The 22,058-nt window shown below is 40.1% G+C and overlaps 1 non-coding gene across 1 annotated transcript; it reads right to left on the minus strand.

Moving 5' to 3' along the window:
* Positions 1-11,596: 11,596 nt before the first annotated feature.
* On the minus strand, positions 11,597-11,703 carry LOC122090264. Its single transcript, XR_006143503.1, has one exon. It is a non-coding gene; the product is annotated as a small nucleolar RNA R71 (small nucleolar RNA).
* Between the last annotated feature and the right edge of the window lie 10,355 nt (positions 11,704-22,058).

Below are 22,058 nucleotides of genomic sequence, written 5' to 3' on the forward strand. Positions count from 1 at the left end.
AGTTACATGAGAGGCAAACCCAGACCCTTTCAAGGAAGGAGTGTATATGCAAAGCAAAGAAGAGCACAAAGAGTGATGGTCTGCATGCACTGTGCCCAAATCAACTACAATGGGAAGACCCATGATGGTGGTCAGAAATGTGACCGAGGAGCAGGGATGGCTTCAATTAGTAGGCTTGAAAATTTGGACTTTATAGAAAGAGGATTAAATAGCCTCGACCAATCCTCACCCCTCAAGAAGTTTGGCTTTAGGGAATATGAGTTGGATCAGCTTATCTTTGTGAAGAAACAAGTATCTGATGTTAGCACCGATGAAGAGATAGCGGTGACTTTTCTGGAAGAAGAAGAAGGTCCTATGCCAAATCTGCTCATCCATCAAGCCATCGACCCACTTCTGAACTAGACTAGCATTGGGGAGAACTTCAAGTCTACTTATGCAACTGAGTCAACCAGCCTAGATACCACTGATGAAAGCATCAAACCAGTCATCAAGTCTGTAGTCGAGTCAGTTGTTGAGTCTTCTGTTTATGATTCTGAGTCTGCCTTTCCTCTCAAGGTAAGTCCAGAGTCTGTGTATGCTGAGTCTGTTACTTCTTCTTTCATGAATGAAATTTTTTATTCCGAGTATAACGTGCCTCCTTTTTCTGATGAAGATCTTAATAAATATCAAGAGCTAATTAAACAATGCAAACCAAAGAAAGCCCAACCCATCCATGAGGATACCCGGGTTATTAAATTGGGAACCAACCAATGCCTTCGAGAGGTAAAAATTGGTACCACCCTAGATGATGAAGAAGTAGAATAGATGATTGGTCTTCTGAAAGAGTTCGCCAAAGTCTTTGCTTGGTCTCATGAGGATATGCCTGGTATAGACCCCAACATTATGCAACATCAATTGCTGACTTATCCTGGGGCAAAGCCAGTCAAGTAGAAGCTCAGAAGAATGTGCCCAAAATGGAGTGAAAATATAGAGAAGAAGTTGTGAAACAGTGGAATGCAGGGTTTCTACAAGTGGTGAAGTACCCCCAATGGTTGGCCAACATAGTACCAGTGCCAAAGAAAGATGGAAAAGTACGAATGTGCGTAGACTTCTAAGATCTTAACAAGGTAAGCCCTAAGGATGACTTTCCATTACCTCACATTGATGTATTGGTGGACAACACAGCAGAACATGCCTGTTATCATTTATGGATGGATTCTCAGGATACAATCAAGTGAGCATGCACCCTTAGGATCTTGAGAAGACAACCTTCACCACTCCATGGGGAACCTATTGTTATAAGGTGATGCCTTTCAGATTAAAGAATGCTAGGACAACTTATCAAAGAGTAGCCACAACCATATTGCATGACATGGTGAACAAAGATGTGGAAGTATATGTGGATGACATGATAGTGAAGTCAAGGGATCGGCAGGGGCATATTCCTGCACTAAGGAAATTCTTTGAAAGAATTAAGAAATATCAACTAAAGTTGAATCCTCAGAAGTGTATATTCGCGGCAACAATAGGAAAATTACTGAGCTTCTTGGAAAGTGAAAGGGGCATCGAAGTTGACCCTATCAAGATCAAAGCAATCGAAGAAATGCCCATGCCTTGCACTGAGAAGCAAATATGAGGATTTTTGGGTCACATCTAGTATATCAGTAGGTTCATAGCACAACTGATTATGAATTGGGAACCAATTTTCAAGCTGCTAAAGAAGTATTAGCCCACAGAATGGAATGACCAATGCCAGCAAGCTTTTAATAAGATCAAAAGATACCTAGTGTACCTACCAGTATTGACACCACTTCTGTTATACTTATCAGTGGGAGAATATTCCATGGGCTCATTGCTAGCACAAAAGGAGACAGAGAAGGGGGTAGAACATCCCATATACTACCTCAATAAGAAGTTCTTAGAGTATGAGACATGGTACACATCTTTAGAAAGAACGTGTGCTACATTGATTTGGGCAACGAAAAGGTTGCAACACTATATGGTAGCTTGTCCAGTACATCTGATCTCAAGGATGGATCCAATCAAGTACCTCTTTGAGAAACCAGCTCTAACAAGAAGGATGGCTTAGTGGCGGCTATTGTTATTAGATTTGACATCACCTATATTACTCAGAAATCTATCAAGGGACAAGCTATAGCCGATCATTTGGCTGCCCACCCCACAGAAGATGGAAGAGTCCTAGATGATGCCTTTCCCGATGAAGAAATTATAGTAATAGAAGAAGAAGACACAACTAATGAATGGCAGTTGTTCTTTGATGGAGCAGCTAATCAAAAGGGGTGTTATGTGGGAATATTACTCATCACCCCTGATTGCCTTTACTTTCCCTTGTCATTCCACCTTTGTTTTCCCCTGCACCAACAATATTGCCGAGTATGAAGCTTGTGCGTTGGGATTGGAAACAACCTTGACTATTGGGGTGAAAAGGATCAAGGTGTATGGAGATTCATCTATTGCCATTTGTCAGATGGAGGGAACTGGAGGACTAGAGATTAGAAGCTGAAGCTGTATCAAGAACATCTGGAAGAAGTGATTAGACACTTTGAGAGGATCTCATTTGAATACTTCCAAAGAGATAACAACCGGTTTGCTGGTGCCCTTGCAACCTTGGCTTCCATGGTAGAATGCAACCTTATGGCTCGAGTCTGACCATTCTTAGTGGAACAAAGAAATAGACCCATTTATCAAAATTCAATTAACTCTCTTACCATGGATGGTTGGTCTTGGTTCGCTTATATTATGGACTTCATTAGGGAAAGGAAGTACTCGGTTGAAGCCACAAATAGAGAAAAGAAATTTTTGAGGAGATATGCTATCTAATATATTCTTCAGGATGACTTGTTATACAAGAGGTCCTATGATGGAATACAATTATTGTGTGTGGATGAAGAATAAGCTACCACCATTATGGAGGAAATTCATCAAGGTCTTTGTGGACCCCATATGAATGCCAAGATGTTAGCTAAGAAGATTCTCAAATTGGGATACTAATGGAACACAATGGAGGCAGACTGTGTGAGCCTTATCAAGAAGTGCCACAAATGTCAAATATTTACCAATATCATACACATCCCGTCAATAGAACTACACTCCCCCAGTTCCCCTTGGCCGTTCTCTACTTGGGGCATTGATATCATTGTGAAGGTTAACCCTAAATCATCCAATGGTCATGAATTCATCTTGATAGCCATTAATTATTTCACCAAGTGGGTAGAAGCCCAGTCATATGCAATCCTCACATCTGTTAAGGTAAAAAAGATCATTCAAGAAAACATCATTTGCAGATATGGAGTGCCTCAAGAGTTGATATTGGATCAAAGATCCCATTTATGGGGCAAAACTGACAAGGCTTGCATAAAGTTTGGTATCAAAATGCATTGCTCTACCACCTATAGGCCACAGACCAATGGGGCAATAGAAGTAGCCAACAAGAGCATCAAGGTCATCCTACAGAAAATGGCTGAAACACACGAGGATTGGGCGGATGAGTTGCCCCTTGTCTTATGGGCATATCGGACTTCTATGTAGTCCTCAATGGGGACAACTCCTTTCTCTTTGGTGTATGGGGTTTCTGCAATTCTACCCAAGGAAATCCTAGTGCCATCCCTAAGGGTGCTTCTGGATAGTCAGCTACCTGAAGGAGAATGGGTGAAGACTAGACATGACGAGCTCAACTTTCTCAATAAAAGGCGTATGAAGGCCAAGGATAATCTGAAAAAGTATCAATTGAGAATGGCAAGGGTCTTCAACAAGAAGGTGAAGCCGCATCACACAAAGGAGGGTGAGCTTTTTCTTCAAGAATGAAGAGCCCCAATTCATGACCCAAGAGAGAAATTCAGGCCCAATTGGAGTGGCCTATTCACTGTTAAAGAGATTCTACCAGGCAAGGCTATGAAACTTATAGACCATAACGGCGAAGAAATACCCGGACTGGTCAATATGGATCAACTCAAGAGATATTATGTCTGAAAGGGGTGAAGAGCTTGAGCTACACTGACCTGATTCCTCTCAAGGGATACGTAGGCAACTTGACATGTTCAAGTTCAGTCTCAACCATCTAAAGGCAATAAATTGGTTCTTAGATTAATAATCAAGGTATCTAAAAAGATCATCATAGCTTGTGTCCCCAAGAATTTCCATTTGGCATGCATCACATCTTGATTAGTAAAAAAAAAAAGAAAAAGGTTTTGATGCAACAGTGGTAAAGGTTTGATTGTGTCAGTAGCTAATGAGTGATACTTTAGCAAATCATTACATCCCTTCTTTGCTTATGATGGCTTTAGGAAAATTCATGGACTCTTTGGATGAGTCATTAAGAAAATGGACCTTAGACATCAACATAATGGCACCAAGACTACTGGAATCTATGAATATATCAATGCTCAGTTGGATTGGGTGTGCAAAATTACATCACCATTTAATCCTGTAGGTGCCTCAATACTGGGATACCAATCTTCATGTGTTTTAGTTTGGATGAGTTGAGATTTTCCTAACTCTCAAAGAATTCTAAGTTTGAATGTTATCAACAACCAAGGGCAGGTTAATCCAACCATCTTTGAAGAAAGATTACTCAGAGGAAGTTCAAGACTTCTTCAGATGGAAAGAGGAGGAAGTGAAGCAATTCATTAGATTTGAGAAGATTGACATTCTGAAGGTGGCCAGGTTCCTCGCTCAATATCTATCATTGGGAGGAATCCATCAACAAAGATCATAGGATGTTTGTCTTATGATAGCTCGCTATGTTCTGCAAACTCCCGGACGTGGTGCACCACTTGTTCTAATAGAAGTGGTCAAGCAATTGAAGAAAGGAGGTGATATCATCCCTATGGTCCTCACAAAAACACTTAAGGGATTTGATGACATGAGTCATAGCCATAGAATCGGACTTGATTATTATCAAGGAAGTCCTGCTATTTTCCAGATTTGACTCCTCGAAAAACTGAAGTTGACTAGTCCATTAAAAGAATGCCAACTTAAGGCTTTTTGCTACCAGGATAAGAGGAAAAAACCAGAATTCAAGCTTATCGTTGATTGGGAGGAGTACCTACAACGAAGAACTACACAGGAAATTGCATGGACGAGCCTATGGTGGCCACAAGAAGATTTTCTAATGAAGACCCCTGGACACAACTATGTCAGGATAATGGGATTGACTCATACGTCCTTTTACTTGCCCACCTACATCAACTGACAGTATGGATTGAAAGAAGAGGACCCGAGAGAGTTGGTGAACTTCTACCCACCCCAAGGATTGTCTCCCAACCTTGTTACCTGCCTATCTTGTCTGTGGTAGGAAAGTTATTTTCATTCCGTGTATTGAACTTGGTAGTAAAATGGTGTAATATTTGGGTTTTCGTGTTATTCTGATTATTCTAATAAAGACTTGAGTTGTGGAATTAATCATGCCTAAAAATTCAAAATTCAGAAATAAAATTGGCTTTATAACCCCAATAAATTTTCATTCATAAAATTCCAAATTTCGTAATACAAAAAGAAGGGGAGGGAAAAAGGAAAAAAAAAAGGATATAAATGTGTTTGTGCTTGCAGGAACTACAAAAACAGATCCCTAAGAGTCAAAGTCCTCACCTGAACCATACTCAAGGTCACCCTCATGGAATGTCGAGGAGCTCATAGGTGCCAATCTCGAATTCGCCAGCCTCTAGGTTAGATCCTGAATATGTGCATGTTGTTGGGCATTCTCCTACTGGTAGGAGCTGACTTGGCTCTCTAAGGCAATGATCTTTCATTCCTGAGGAATATAAAGAGGAACAAGAAAAAGAGTATCAAAATAAGAAGGACAAGATAAAAAAAAAATGGGGATACCTTGTTGATCACCACCTCACACAAGCTCTGATGCATCCTCCTGATCACAGTATAGACCTCCGGAGACACCTGAGAAAGAGCATATCAGTCAAGTGAGGTTGAAATCCAATCAATTGAGGGATAATTAGATACTCACATAGTCATATGGAATAGCCAGCCAAAGAGAAGCATCTATGTCTATTCTCTGCCCCAGAAGATGAGGAATGCTAGGATTGGTTGTGTTGGGATAAGACCAAATTGGGAAGCCATAGAAGGGGATGGTGGCTATCCTAAGGGACCCACCCACGCTAGTAGAAGGCTCATCTTGGGATGGACCAGCAGCACTAACATATAGTTGAACAGTAGGAAGGTCTACACACCGTGTTCCCCCCTAAAAGAACATCGATCAAGGCCAAGCAAAAAGAAATTGAAGAATGAAGGTGATACTCAAGGAAGAGCAACATACCACTAGACCGTTAGGACTAAGAGGCGTGCATACTATCCCTTCCTCAAGGAAGGTCTTATAATCCTTATCCTGGTCAAGGAACGAATCATCTCATATTTCGTCTGCCAGTCTCTCGATCTGATCTACAGGAATGCATTCCAAACAATGTATGGTCGGTGGAGGGAGACAAGGAGAGAAGCGTGTATCAGAATCAGACCATTGGGGTATAACTCTCTCTCCTAAATACCAGGTATGACCCTATATACCCCTGAATAGGACTTGGTTCTCTGATAAGTATCTGGCCCGAGTAACTTCATCAAGGTCTAGGAACATAAGAGGTTGGAATGGTCTCCAAGTGACCTGCAAATTCAGGAGAGAATGAGCAGTGGTCCCCAGAGGATGGTGCCACCCTTGAGTACTCGGCTATCTCCCCATCTCATGGCTATGGGAAAGGCCGATGCTTGAGGATCCTTCAGTATGGAAGCTATAATCCCCAGATGCTAATAGCACCAGGGATGATTTGAAAAATCAAAGTGAGGAAATGCAATCAAATGAAAAGAAATGAGTACAAGGATGAGAGATTACCTGGAGGATGTAGCCCACTCCCTTGAGACCCCGATCTCTGTATAATAACAGGTCCAGAGTCCAAAGAAAATATGCATAAGCAGCCCCATCCCAATCCTAGGTGTCCACATCCTGGATATTCTGGAAGAAGGCAGCCATGTGAATGTCCACCCTGCCTTGAATAAAGAGACACTAACTCATAGTGAACAAAAGGAAAGAATAGGTCACCTGTGCAATGTTACCAGGGTTTACCCCCAGGCCAGTCCTCCACCAATGAGCACTGATCTCGTCGAGGCAGATATGTGTCTAATCATCCTCGATATCTATGTCTGTCAAGTCTGTGAACTCCCTAGCTGTCAGAGTCTCGAGAAGGGCCAAGAGCCTCCACCCAAATGGTATACCTATCAAGGCATAGAAGCACAAGGGCGTAACAGTAATCTTGCCAGTAGGAAGATGGAAGGAGTGAGTACTCGACCACAACCTCTCCAATACGGCCTCTGCCAATGCCAGGCTAAACTTCCTAGTCTCTATGGAAGCCAATTGACTCAGATAAGATGAGTTAACCAACTCATTCACTCTGCGGGGAAGCATCTTGTACCATTCCCGAGCTATGTTCAGATGGCCATATCTGGCCAAGGTCAGTGGTACTCCCCCATTATGCTTCTCAAATAAGGAAAAAAAATAAATAATAAAAAAAAGAGCAAAACAATGATAAATGAATAAAGAGAAATGAATAAAATGCAAGGACTTACCTATGAGCCCCATACTGAGTTGCAGACATGATCCTGAGTCTTGCGAAGTGTTTGTTTAGTGTACTAGTCTGCGAGACCCTCGTCCCTTTGAGAAGAGTTGCTACAAACATCCAGCGGTACCACTCTGGAAGTCTTTCTCTTTCTTCTCTCAACCATATTTCCCAAAATCACAAGGAACCCCAAGAAGTTTTAAATTTTGCAAAAAAGTCCAAAAAAGATGTTAGATTCTCCAAATGACTCCTTCCTCAAGAAATATGAAGATCTTCAAGAGAACGATGAAGAACTTCAAGGGAAACCTGAAGATCTTCGGAAATTTTTTTTGAAGAAACCCAGAAAAATGCAAAAAGCTTCGAATCTTCAAGGAGATTCAAAAATCTGACCTCACTCATTCACAAATCGTCCCTAACTCAGAAAAATCGCGATGGCGAATGAACAGGAGGGGGGACCATTTTATGGGTAAAACATTAGTTTTCTCAAAAAAAAAATTGAGATTCCAATTCCAAGGTGAAAATTAAAGGTTAGTACCACAAAATACCAAATTCAAAATTACTTCTTGTGGTAGATGAAAATTATATCACATCAAAGTGGAAGGTAAAAATCAAAGGGAAGGTGAAATACAAAGCAAATGGGTAGATAAAAAATTACATCACATGAAAAAGGGAAGGTGAAATCCAAATCAAAATTTGTGTGGTAGATGAAAATTATATCACATGAAAAGGGGAAGGTAAAAGTCAAATTTCATTGGTAGGTAAAAATTATAGTCAAATTCAAAGAAGGAAGGTAAAATTTCAAAAGTAGAGGGCAAGATTTCAAATCAAAAGCAAAGGCCAAAATTTTAAATCAAAAGCAAAGAGCAATATTCCAAATCAAAAGCAAAGGGCAAGATTCCAAATCAAAAAGCCAAAATTCAAGACTCCAAACTCTTGGTTTAAATTCAAGAACCCCAATCAAGGGACAAGAGAGAAATCAAGAAAAGAAACAATTTCATTGAACCGGCCCAAGGGGGCCCAATTTCATTGACACGGCCCAGGTGATCCAATTGCATTGACCCAGCCCCAGGTGGCTTAACTTCATTAAACCGGCCCTAGGTGGCCTAATTTCATTGAATCGGCCCTAGGTGGGCCAATCTCATTAAATCGGCCCTAGGTGGTCCAATCTCTTTGAATCAGCTCTAAGTGGCCTAATCTCATTGATGAAATCCCTAGACTGGAACATGGAAGCCTAGCATAGGAAAAGATAAAGATCAAGTACTAACATCTTTTGAAGGATTGGAGGAGCAGCGAATTTCCTTCCTACAATCGGCAGCCCAGGTAAGTCTCAAACTTTAAAGTAGTTAAGAGATATTGCCTATTGCATTTTCAACTCTGTCATTAATGAGCAAAATGACCATAGCACATGCTCCGGGTGACAAAATGTGATCGTTCTTTTCTTTTCCCTTCAGCTGTTAGCACAGGCCTCACCCAAAGAGGGGCATTCTGTAGACACCCAATTTTGTTGCCCCCCCTCTGGGTATGATGGATTATGGATCTTGGATGTGACTTCTTGCTTCCAACCATCAGAGATGATAATTGATTAAGATAATCCAACCCAGAAACATCCCCTGCTCACCCAAAACCCTAAAAATCCCGTGCGAGAGAAAAGAGGGTTCCATTATGACTTTTCATAGATGTAGGAATTCGGTCCTAAGTGACCATACGGATGCATATTACTTAGAATTATGATTCCAATGATATATGGCACGTTAAAATTGGACCGTTGGATCTCTCGCAATCGCTCTTGGAAATTTACACCTAGTTACATGCATCAGGACCTACCTCGTGAAAGCCAGCCCCGCGTATGCCCCCCATGTGTGCCAACTCGATGCATGCCAACACCCACCAGCCAGCCCCGAGTGCCCCCGCAAGCATGTCGCAAGTGCTTGCCAGCCTTCGGTGCTTGCCACCTTGCGCACCTGCCAGCCAGCCCCACATGGCCTCGGGCACATTTCGTGCTCCCCCGGCTACAAGCCTTGTACACCTGCATGTTAAGGCCATGCACCCTCGTAAGCCTTCGCATGTATGCCACATGCCCCCTCCTGCTAGTCTCACACACCCGCCAGCCAACCCCACTCATGCTACGCACACCTGCCTGCTTGCCTTATACGCAATATATTGTGCGCCCCTGCCAACCTCCTCGTGCACACCCTGCCTACCCTGTGCACCCATGACTATCCTAGCCACCCCTACCCAGCCTCGTGTGCCGCTGTCAATGGCCGGAATATGTGTTCCATTGACTTGTTGGGTGAAGAGATTTTCTCTCCATCCACTTGTGCACTTTACACTCTCCTGCTAGCATACCCTACACTACAATTTCCCATTGGCCTATAAAAGTATCTTTTTACCTTATTGGTCTGAAAAATATTACTTTTTCCCTATTAGTCAAAGGAAATCACCTTCCATTCCATTGGTCCAAAATTTCACATTTTCACCCCATTGGTTTAGAAAAACCACGTTTCTCCCCATTGGCTAAGGAAATTCCCCTTTCCTCCCCATTGGTTCAATAATCCTATAAATACCCCCTCCCTTTGGTTTTACACACCACAAAACACCCAAGCCTCCTAGGAGCATCCATAGTAGAGAAACTCTACCCTCTCTCCTCCCCTCTCCCTTTGAGGTTTTTCAAGTCTTCGGAGAGATCTTCATAAGATCCGAAGTGTTCTTCAGGCCTTCGAATTCTTTGATCCTTTGTCTTCTTTGAGTGAGATTTCTGCATAGGAAAAGTTTCCCCTTAGTCTCCCACCCCCTCTTGAGGTTCTTCAAGTCTTCGGAGAGATCTTCCTAAGATCCCAAGTGTTCTTCAGGCCTTCGAAGTTCCTCAACCATTTAGATTTCATCCTATCCCCAGCGGAAGCTCTATCATAGTGTCATCTCAACCTAGCCTTTACATAACCTATCCCTAGTGGAAGCTTTGTCAGAGTGCCACCTCATTCAAAATTCATAAGTAGCCCATCCCTAGTGGAAGCTCTGCAGAATTAATACCGCAGTCAAAACCTAAAAGTAATCGTTCCTAGTAGGAACTCTGTCCAAATATGACCACAGTCAGCATCTCTCAAAAAAGGAAGTTGGAGGTCAAGACCATCTTCCCCTAAGCCAGGAGAATTTGAAAGATGGTTCGTGCCGGCACTAATCGGGGTTCCACAACTCTTGACCCGAAATAAGGGTCAAGCTCAGGTATAATTTCATACCCAAATTAGCATAATGTAGACCTTATATTGATCTTGTTTTAGTGTACTTATTTAAATTCAATCAATATATATATGTGTGATAACTTAGCCATGCATGCATAGGAATAATTGTGAAAAATGTTAGTTCTTAAGCATCTAGTAGGAAGACCAGTCAAATCGAGTAGATTAGGTGCCTAACACCTTCCCAATTCTACAACCTAACATATACCCTAAATCTTTGGACCAGACCAACTTTTTGGCCATTTTCTCAGGAACCAAGCCCACCCCTGGGTCCCAAGCCTATAACCCTAGGTGGAGAGTCCAAACCCTTTTGTATGATCCCAATCCCCCATATTGGACCATCATCAAATCCCTGTCTCAATGATGACTTTTATACTCTTGTGAAATAGGCCTCCACGTATCTCTGAGTGGCGATACGATGGTGCGAGGCCCACAGGTAAGCACACACTACACACCCCTCCCTAAGAGAAAGAGAGGAGAGACGGCCGAAGATGAGAGAATTCTCCGGCCACTACCCTCACACCAGGGCAATAATTTTGAGCTCAAATCTCAGTACATCACTATGTTGCCCCACTTCCATGGGCTGACATTTGAGGATGCATACCTATTTCTAAGGGAATTTGAAGAGGTATGTGTTCTAATTAAGATCCAATAGCTTTCTGATGATGCTGTTAAGCTTAGGTTCATCATTTTGTATTGAAAGACTAAGCTAAGAAGTGGTTGTATGGGTTACCCACAAATTCCATAACCACATGGGAGAAATTCACAGTTGCCTTCCTCAAGAAGTTTTTCCCAACTCACAATACCAATAAGCTTAGAAGTGATATCCTTCAGTTTAGGCAAAAGCCTAGTGAGTCTTTTTCTAAACTTATGAAAAGATTCAAGGATCTACTCCAAGAATGCCCTCACCATGGCCTAGACTTATGGCATTTATGTCAAATAATTTATTAGGGTATTGATTACCCAACTAAACAAATGATAGACTCTACGTTCCCCGAGGGATTCACATCCTTTACAGATGAAGGAAAGGCATGGGAATTCTTACTTGACTTAGCTGACAAAACCCATCAGTGGGAATCAACCCAAGAGAGTGAAAGAACCATAGGAGGGAAAGGATATTTTGTGGATGGGTTAGTAGCCAAGGAAGCCCACTTGGATAGCCTTATCAAAAAGATTGAGGCTATTGTTCTTAGAGAGCCGTCATCAGTCAATTTGGTTAAGATGTGTGCTTGGTGCCAGTCCCCTGGACATGTTATAGAAGAATACCCCAACACCTCTGGGGGCACTTCCAATAAAAGTGTGAATGCCTTATATTAGAATAATTCATATATTAACACTTACAATCCAGGATAGAGAAATCACCCAAATTTTTCCTAGAACCAGAGCAATCAAGTAGGGCCTTCTAATTTCCATAATCAAGGTCAATCTGGACCCCAAAGGCCTCCCTTTGCACAACCTTTTGCACCAAATACTTTTCTTAGGCCAAATGTAGGACCTAAGGCTAGTTTCTTTAGGCCTCCTCTCCTATCTTCTTATCAGCAACCCCATGGTTTTACCAACATTGGAGAGGCAAGTAGAGTAAGTGATTTGGAAAAGAATATGGCTGTCCTCATGACAAGCCATCAAAATCTTACAAGAGAACTTTCCCAAGTTGTCTCAATTTTGCATGAGAGGGAGAAGGGAACTTTGTCCAGTCAACCAGAGCCTAACCCTAGGCATCATCAGTATGTTAGTTCACAAGCACCAACTACCACTGAATATAGTACAAGGTCAGACCCAATAAGGGCCCTTCAACCAATGTATTGTTGTTTATGACCTTAGGAGTGGTAGAGAGTACCAACAGAGTATTTTTAAATCTTCCCCAATAATTACTCCTATTAACTCTCCTTCTGTTGAGGACATAAGTGTGCCTCTTATTCCAAGTTTTTCTAATGAACATAAAGATTTTTCTAAAATGAAAGATGATTTAGTCAAGGAAACAAAAAATGATTCTCCTGAAAAAGGGCAAATCTCTAACAGTCCTTATGTTCCTCCTATCCCCTTTCCTAATCGCTTAGTAAACAAAAAGAAGACTGCTTCCATAGATAAAATTTTAGAAGTCTTCAAAAAGGTAGAAGTGAACATCCCTCTTTTAGAAGCCATATCCCAGATCCCCACCTATGCAAAGGTCTTGAAAGAATTGTGTACTCACAAACGTATCGCTAGTGTACCCAAAAAGGCGTTCTTGGCAAGTAACATTAGTTTCATAATTACTCAGCCTATAGCCACCAAGTATAAGGATCCAGAGAGCCTTACTATAGCTTGTGAATAGGCAACACCAACATTAAGCATGCCTTACTTGACCTTGGTGTAAGTGTGAATCTTTTGCCTTACCATGTGTAGAAGCAACTAGGATTGGGAGATTTGAAAGCCACTGGAACTACTCTTCAGTTGGCAGATAGGTCTGTTAAGATTCCTGAAGGGATGATTGAGGATGTCTTACTTAAGGTGGGGGAATTTATTTTCCCTGTTGATTTCATTGTGTTAAATACTAAGCCTTTTTCAACTAAGGATGAGATCCCTATAGTCCTTGGAAGACCATTCTTGGCTACCAGTAATGCATTAATCAATTGTCGGAATGGTTTCATAAGGTTATCTTTTGGCAACCAAATTGTTAAGTTTAATATGTTTAGGATAGTCAAAGCAACCACATATGGAAGAAGAGATCAATAAGCTTGAGGATTTTTTTGGATTTTTCTTGTGATTTAATTACTAAATTTGATATTGATTTTGATTCAGAATTCTAAGAGTGTATGGATCAATTGGATGATGATAGTAAAAATTTATTTTTTAAAGTCTCGAATCTTCACACACCTGTGGAGCCCTTAGGACCCCTTTCCAATTCCATTCCCAAACCTTCCATAGTTGAGCCCCCTAAGCTAGATCTTAAGGATTTGTCATCTAATTTGAGGTATGCTTTCCTAGGGCCTGACCAGACTCTTCCAGTAATAATTTCTTCATATTTGACTTTTAGCCAAGAAGAGGAATTACTCAAAGTTTTAAACGATAATAAGGAAGCCCTAAGTTGGACCATGGCTGATATCAAGGGTATAAGCCCTTCTATTGTGTAAGAAGAGCTAGCCCAGTGATGATGGAAGCCATTAAGAAAGAGATCCTACAGTGCTTGTATTATGGAATAATTTATCCTATTTCTAATAGCCAATAGGTAAGCCCAGTTCATGTAGTGCCTAAGAAGTTTGGTATTACTATAGTTCTCAATGCCAATAATGAACTGATTCCAACTCATATCCAATCAAGGTGGAGAGTGTGCATAGGCTACAGAAAAGTTAATGTGGCAACCTGGAAGGACCACTTCCCATTGCCATTCATTGACTATATGTTAGAGAGGTTAGCTAAACATGAATATTATTATTTTCTTAATGGATATTTCAGCTATAACCAGATCCCAATTGCTTTAGAAGATCAACATAATACCACTTTTACATGCCCGTATAGAACATTTGCTTACAAATGAATGCTTTTTGGGCTTTACAAAGCCTTTGCTATGTTCTAATGATACATGATGAGAATTTTTTCTGACATTGTTGAAAAATTCTTAGAAGTATTTATGGATGACTTTTCGATTCATAGGAATTCCTATTTTGAGTGTTTTCACCGTCTTTCCCTAGTTTTGAAAATGTGCATATCTAAGAATTTGGTTTTGAATTGGGAGGAATGCCATTTTATGGTTAAATCTGGTATTGTTTTAGGCCGTGTAATATCTAAAAAGGAAATTAAGGTAGATAGAGCCAAAGTGGATTTAATTGTTAATTTACCATCTCCCCAATCTGTTAAGGATGTCCGATTTTTTCCTGGTCATGCTGGCTTCTACAGAAGGTTTCTTAAGAACTTTAGTCAGTTAGCCCAGCCTCTCACCTCACTACTTATTAAAGATCAAACTTTTGAGTTTTCTACAGAATGCCTAGAATCCTTTGAGCAACTTAAGAAGGAGTTAACCAATGCACCCATTGTTCAACCACCTGCTGGACTGAACCTTTTGAACTGATGTGTGATGCTTCTGAGTTTGCCATAGGAGCGGTTTTGGGACAAAGGACTAATAAGTTGTCCACTGTCATTTACTATGCTAGTAGGACCCTAAATGATGCACCACTAAAAAAAAATTTTTAGCTGCTGTGTTTACATTAGAAAAGTTTTGGTCTTACTTAGTTGGATCACATGTGGTGGTGTATAGTGATCATTCTGCTCTTAGATACCTTATTCAGAAGAAGGATGCCAAATCCCATCTCATTAGGTGGGTTTTACTTTTACAAGTGTTTGATTTATAAATTAGGGATAAGAAAAGAAGTGAAAACCTAGTTGTAGACCATTTATCCTAGCTTCCCAATTCCTTGACTGTCGATTCTCTAGTCAACTAGAATTTTCTTGATGAATAGTTACTTACAGTGTCCAGTGAACTATGGTTTACTGACATTGTCAACTTCTTAGTCTCGAGTGTGACTCCGGATCACTAGTCCACCCAAGATATGTATAGGTCTCATTCCCAAGTTAAGTACTTTTTTTTAAGATGATCCTTATTTGTTTAAGATATGTCCATATCAGATTATCCGACAATGAGTTCCCGATCATTAGCAGCATTCCATTCTCTCCTTTTGTTATGATCAGGCATGTCGAAGTCATTTTAGTGCGAAGAAGACTACGGCCAAAGTTTTACACTATGAATTCTATTGGCCTAGTCTCTTCAAGGATGCTTTTATGTATTTCAAGTCTTGTAAACCCTGTCAATCTTTAGAATGTGTGACCAAGCGAAAAATGATGCCCCTTAACCCAATTCTAGTTGTTAAGATTTTCGATGTGTGGGGTATTGATTTCATTGGACCATTCCCTAATTCTTTTGAGAATTTATACATTTTATTGGCTATAGATTATGTTTCCAAATGGATTGAAGCCCTTGCTTGTAAATCTAATGACCACTATGTGGTGATCAAGTTTATGAAAGAACACATTTTCTCCCGCTTTAGTACACCACGTTCTATTATTAGTGATAGGGGTGCACACTTTTGCAATAGGCCTTTTGAGACCTTGATGAAGAAATATGGGATCACCCATAAGTTGGCTACACCCTATCATCCTCAAACTAATGGTCAGGTTGAGGTATCCAATAGAAAGATTAAACAAATTTTGGAAAAGACTGTCAACCCTAATCGCAAGGATTGGTCTAATTGATTGGTGGATGCCTTGTAGGTGCATATGACTGCTTATAAGAACGATTTGGGTCAATCTCCCTACCGTCTGGTGTATGGGAAGGCATGTCACTTACTGGTTGAGTTAGAACATAAGGCATTTTGGGCAATCAAATAGCTGAATTTTGATTTGTCTACTATTGGTACTTATAGCGGACTCCAACTAGCAGAGTTGGAGGAGATTAGGAATAATGCCTATGACAATGCTAGGACTTATAAGGCAAAAACCAAGTGTTTTCATGTTAGACAAATCCTTAGGAAGTATTACATTCCTAGTGATAAGGTTTTGCTTTACAATTCTAGGTTGCATATTTTTCCAGGCAAGTTGAGATCCTGTTGGGATGGTCCTTATATTGTGCAGACTATTTTTTCTCATGGTGCTGTTGAGGTTTTGAACCCTAACACATATGCAATTTTCAAGGTCAATGGTCAACATCTAAAACCGTTCTTTGAGCTTCCTACTGCTGCTAGTGAAGAGGTCATGGATCTCCATGAACCTCTTTACACAGATGACTGACTTTTACCTAGGTATGATCCCCCTTGCATTATCTTTGCTTTTAATTCTTTCCATGTATTAAGGACATTGCATGACTTAAGTGTGGGGGAGGGAAATTAGTTTCTTTTTGTTTTTTTCCTTTGTTTGTTTTTCTATTGTTCTTTTCCTTTGTTTGTTTTCCTATTGTTTTTTTCCTTTGTTTGTTTTCCTATTGTTTTTTTCCTTTGTTTGTTTTCCTACTTTGGCTTTTGGTAAATGATCATATAATTCGGTTGCTTGATATATGAATGTAAGAATTTTTTATTAAGGTACCCATCTTGAACACATAAAAATCCTATTGAGAAAAAAAAAAAACAAGCCTATCTCTTGAGATGGGACTCTTTTTTGAAAAATAAAATCCCCTTGTTTTACAGTGTTTGACCATATTGTAAGTTAATGGGTTCCTTGTACTCTTGATTTGGAGTTGAGACCTTCTTTTTAATTTGGCATGTGTTGACAAATACACAATTTTAAATGAAGTGTGGAAAGTGATATAAATGAAAAGTAAGAGTTGGGTTCCTTGGAACTAGACAGGGCATTGCACTCAAGAAGCATAGTGTCTTGATCGAAATTCCAAGGGGGAAACTTCTAAAAGAACTCTAGCATCAATATCTATGTGGGCATTGCAAAAAGCAAAGCTACATAGTAACTTGGGTTTCTGATGGTTGCTCCACTATGTCATTCAGGCTAACAGTAGTGGAGTCGGATAGAGTTATTATATGAAAAAAGAAACAAACCTATGTCTTGAGATAGAACTCTCTTTTGAAAAATAAAAAACCTTTGTTTTATGGTGTTGGACCATATGTAAGTTTGTGAGTTCCTTATACTCTTGATTTGGAGTTGAGACCCTCTTTTTAATTTGGCATGTGTTGACAAATACATTTTTTTAAATGAAGTGTGGAAAGTGATATAAATGAAAAGTAAGAATTGATTTCCTTAGAACTAGACAGGATATTGTGCCTCAAGAAGCGTGGCGTCTTGATCAAATTCCTAGGGAGGAAACTTCTGAAAGAACTCTAGCATCACTGTCTATTTGGGTATATGCAAAAAGTAAAGCTACATAGTAACTTGGGTGTCTAGTGTTTGTGTAGTGGAGTAGGATAGAGTTATTATGAAAAAAAAGGAGAAAGAAAAACCACACAACAGGAAAGTATGTGCAAATGTCATCAATGCCTTGGTAATATGTTTGGTCAAAAACACTCCAATGCCTTAGTCCTTGGTTCCTTATTACTTCACAAATGGCCTTGCCTTAAGATAAGGATGTTTTGGAAGAGACAATGTGAGTTCCAAATTAAAGAAATATGCTTATGCCTGAAATCTATATGGGGTAATAAAAATTCAAGTGTGGGGGTCCCTAGATCAAATGTAAGAGGAATTATCTTTGCTCTGGATCAGTATGGCCCTTACCTTTAGCCAAGGTTGGGATTTGTTTCTCTAAATTTTGGGTATATATTCACTGCAAACACCCATGAGACACAACTCGTCCTAGTGGTTTAAAGGCTTGTTGCACATGCTAAGTGCAATTGTGATTCCTACGAAAGTGAGTTAGGTTTTTTTATCTTTATTCTTTTTCTTTTGGTTTTGCTCGAGGACTAGCAAAGTCTAAGTGTGGGGAAATTCTAATGAGCACATTTATGTATGAAATCTAGGGTATAAAAGCATGCATTTTACATATTTAGAATGGAGCTACCTTGGGTTTTACTCTCTTTTTGCAGGTTTTGTATTTTACAGGCCTTAAGGACTATCGAGCACCATATCTCCAATTTTCAAACGTAAAGAGGTCCAATTTCTTTTCACAGTTGTGAAGAGGACAAAATTTTGAGCAAGATGGATGTGTTGCATTAAAAGTATGCATTCGTTTTGGCACCCGTATGCATAATAATTCTTTTCAAGCCAGGAAAAGAATAATAAACCAGAATTGAACCAAGATGTGGGCCAGCCCTTCTGCAGTTGTCCCAGGGGTACAAAAGAATATTTCAAATGCCAACAAGGATCGATGGACACCTTTAAATAATTGAAGATTCTTTTTTTATGGTAACAACAACTACTTAACGTAGTTGGTGAGCTATGGTGTGCAAAAATCCCATGTTAACCAAGTGGTCTCAAGTTCGAACCTCTTGGCTATTTGTTTTGCTCTCTCATTTTCCAACCACTTAAAGACCAAGGGGTCTCCAATGATAGTTGCTCCAACGAGCATCCAACGATCTGGATCCAAGGGTTGGGATGGCTTGGTCACGCATCTCAACATTTGGGGATGTGTGCCCAAATAATCCCAGCCCTTGGACGGATCGTTGGATGCTCGTTGGTGTTGGAGATGATCTTTTCTCAGGGTTTCTTACACAAGAAGAGAGAGAAAAAGGAAAGAGAAAAAAAAAAGAGAAATAAATCCTGTCCAAATCTTCAAGCAAGCAAAAAAAATCGTAGAGAGAGAGAGAAAAAGGAAAGAAAATAAAAAGAGAAATAAATCCTGTCTAAATCTTCAAGCAAGCAAAAAAAATCGTAGAGAGCGAGAAAAAGAGAGAAAAAATAGGAAATAAGAGAAAATATATATCCCCTAAGGTTCATGGCTAGATTATTTGTCGGCTTTGCCCCTCTTTAGCTATGGAACCATCCTTTTACTTTGATTATTTATAGTGCATCCCTTCCCCTAAAGCCAAGTAGAAAAGCCCTTGTAAAAGTACTCTGTGGTTAAGTACGGAAGCTCATATTATTTATGGTGCATCCCTCAGGCTAAGTAAAGATACCTACTTGTGTGCCTCTCTCTAGATTTATCCATTTTTTTATTATTTTTTATTTCAGTTATTTTCTTTTTAATTACGAGGTTTGAGTATTTAAATTCCTAGATGACGAATGATTAGGATTAGATGCGAATGGTTCGGTCGTTCAATTTTTAATTTCAATTTCCAATTTTCCTAGATGTGTTGGTTAGGATGTTTTTAGATGCATTTGTTTAGGGTGGTGGTTAGAAGTAGATCACTATAATCAATCGTTACACTTTCACATTACTAAAAGAAGCTTAAAATAAAGTGGCTACTCTCCTTGTGTTCGACCTGTTAGCTACATTGATCCCATACGCTTGCAGTTACTTTAAATCTCAAAAACAGCACCACCATCTACAGGTGGAGCTTTTGATTTTCAGAGCATAATGGACTGGTTAGGGGCACTACAGGCAGGCCAAGAGCAGATCTTGTAGAACTAGGAGGAGAGTGCTGCCCGTGAGGAGTCACTCCTACAGGCCCAAGCACATTTGGATACAGATCTTACATACCTATACGAATCCTTGGACTTAGTCTCCGCAGAGTTGACTGTGAGCCTAAAACAGCTTCAAAAAGAGGTGGATTTGGTGAACCGTCACTTCGATTATTTTGATAGTCGCCTTGACATCAATTCTAGGTCCTAGGTGGAAGAAGTTATTGATTTAGATGACGCTTGATGTTGTAGTGAGTGGTGATGGTTTTATGTAATCTTGATTGAGAAACTTTTCCTTATATTCCTCTCTTTTGATATTAACTTTTGTATTCTTCTCTTCGTACATGCAACATGATAAAATTCAAACTTTTATATTTGTATGGCTTTTATGTGGAATATTTTATATTTACCCTACTCCAAATCCTATTATAGATTCTACAGGGTTCAACTTGCAAGATATGAGTGATTAGAGCATCTCGCTCTGATACCACTGTTGTCACACTCTGTTCACATAGAACTGTATTGGTGACCTGGTTACCTCCAGGTAACCCAAAACCACTAGGATCATCTAATACAGTAACCGCAACACAACATGCTACAATAATTTGAAAATATAATTAATTAATTTAGCGGAAGACTAGTCATATATATATATGTATCTGTAAATTCCCCACTTACTCTTGATACCCAAATTGTTATACATAGTATATTTACATGTGGGCCCATAGGCATGATATTTACGTAAGAAATAAGAATTTAAATATCTAGAGCACAAAAAGGGGAATACATCAAAAGAATTAAAAGGAGTATTGAGTTCGGAGTTAGCTACAGTTACCCCGCAACGCAGCCCTCATACGGGCGCCTGACGTCATGCCCAAATCCCTCTAGGACCCACCAATCTCCTAGTGAAATTTTGTTAGTGGGCCCCGACTCTTGTTCCTCTACCAAAAAACCTGTAAAATCATATAAAAAATGTGCCTACACATGGGGTGAGCTCACTAGCTCAGTAAATAGAAAGAAAGACACATAAAAGCAATCGCAATTTAAATGATCCTATATGCATAAGATTTATTTTAATCCTATCCACCTAAGCAACATTACTAAGTCATAGGTTACATGCTACTCACAACCACAGTGTGTGTATGACTCGGGTTCGAGGTGTGTTCTCCATCCCACAATACACCCATAGGGTTGTTGGAGAGGCCCGACCGTGAATACTCGAAAAAGTAAATTGTGGCCGAACAACAATAGAAAATAAATGCAGTATGCTCGGCCCTCTGAATATATCACCAAGGTTTTTAACTATCCTAATGGTCAGTCAGGCGTACTTCTAACCACCGCAGAGGTTCATGACCGATGCTTGCCCCCAATGATAACCCAACACCTAAACCCCTGTTGGGAAGGGTCGTAGCACGAGGAAAATTTCAATCCTAAACCATATGCTCCTACATGAGATAGTACGACTGCATAGTACTTTCGTATCCCATTCCATGGTGTACCAATGCATTCATTTCCAAGCCGTCTATGGCATCTAATGTAGTAATTCATCACATGTGCAACTAATCATCATCATCCAACAATCGAATAATCCATACTCATAACTCAAAGCATGTAACAAGTGTTTGGAATTTAAAGATACAGCATGACCATTTCTAAATGCATCCAACAGTAGACAAGCATATGCATGAAAAATGGCATTCGTGAATGAGAAGATGATATATATAAATATAACATGATGCAATAAACACTCCAAAAATAAAATCAACGCCCTCTCCCCACTTACCTATTCATGTACGAGAATATGCACACACGGTATGAGTAAGATCCAGTGTGTGAGGATGAGAGTCTCGATACCTAACATAGAAAGGAAGCTTAGAGCACATCTATTCCGAGACCATAAAAATGATGAAAGATATGGTCAAGATGCATTTAATAATGCAAAGGAGGTTGTCAATGAATTCGGGCCTGAATGGAGCTCATTGGACCACAGGTGGGTCATATAGGTGGATAGGAGAACCCACCTATGTAAGCTATCTAGGCAGATAGCATTTAGACACACACCGACGAGTGTACCAGTAGATCTGGTACTCACTGGTCCCACCCACTGGTAGGACCCTAGGGCTAACCCAAGACTGGTGGGTGCTACCAGCAGGTCTGGGTACCCACCGATCCTACCAACCAGCTGGGCACGATTAGGACTGTGCTTGAAACCATTGTGCTTACATTGCACCGTGAGATTGTATATCATACTTCGATACTTTTGGATATAACTGTGGATTATATCTTTTGTTGATGTTATATTATATGT

This window comes from Macadamia integrifolia, chromosome 9 (genome assembly GCF_013358625.1).
Source record: "Macadamia integrifolia cultivar HAES 741 chromosome 9, SCU_Mint_v3, whole genome shotgun sequence".
Taxonomy (NCBI): domain Eukaryota; kingdom Viridiplantae; phylum Streptophyta; class Magnoliopsida; order Proteales; family Proteaceae; genus Macadamia; species Macadamia integrifolia.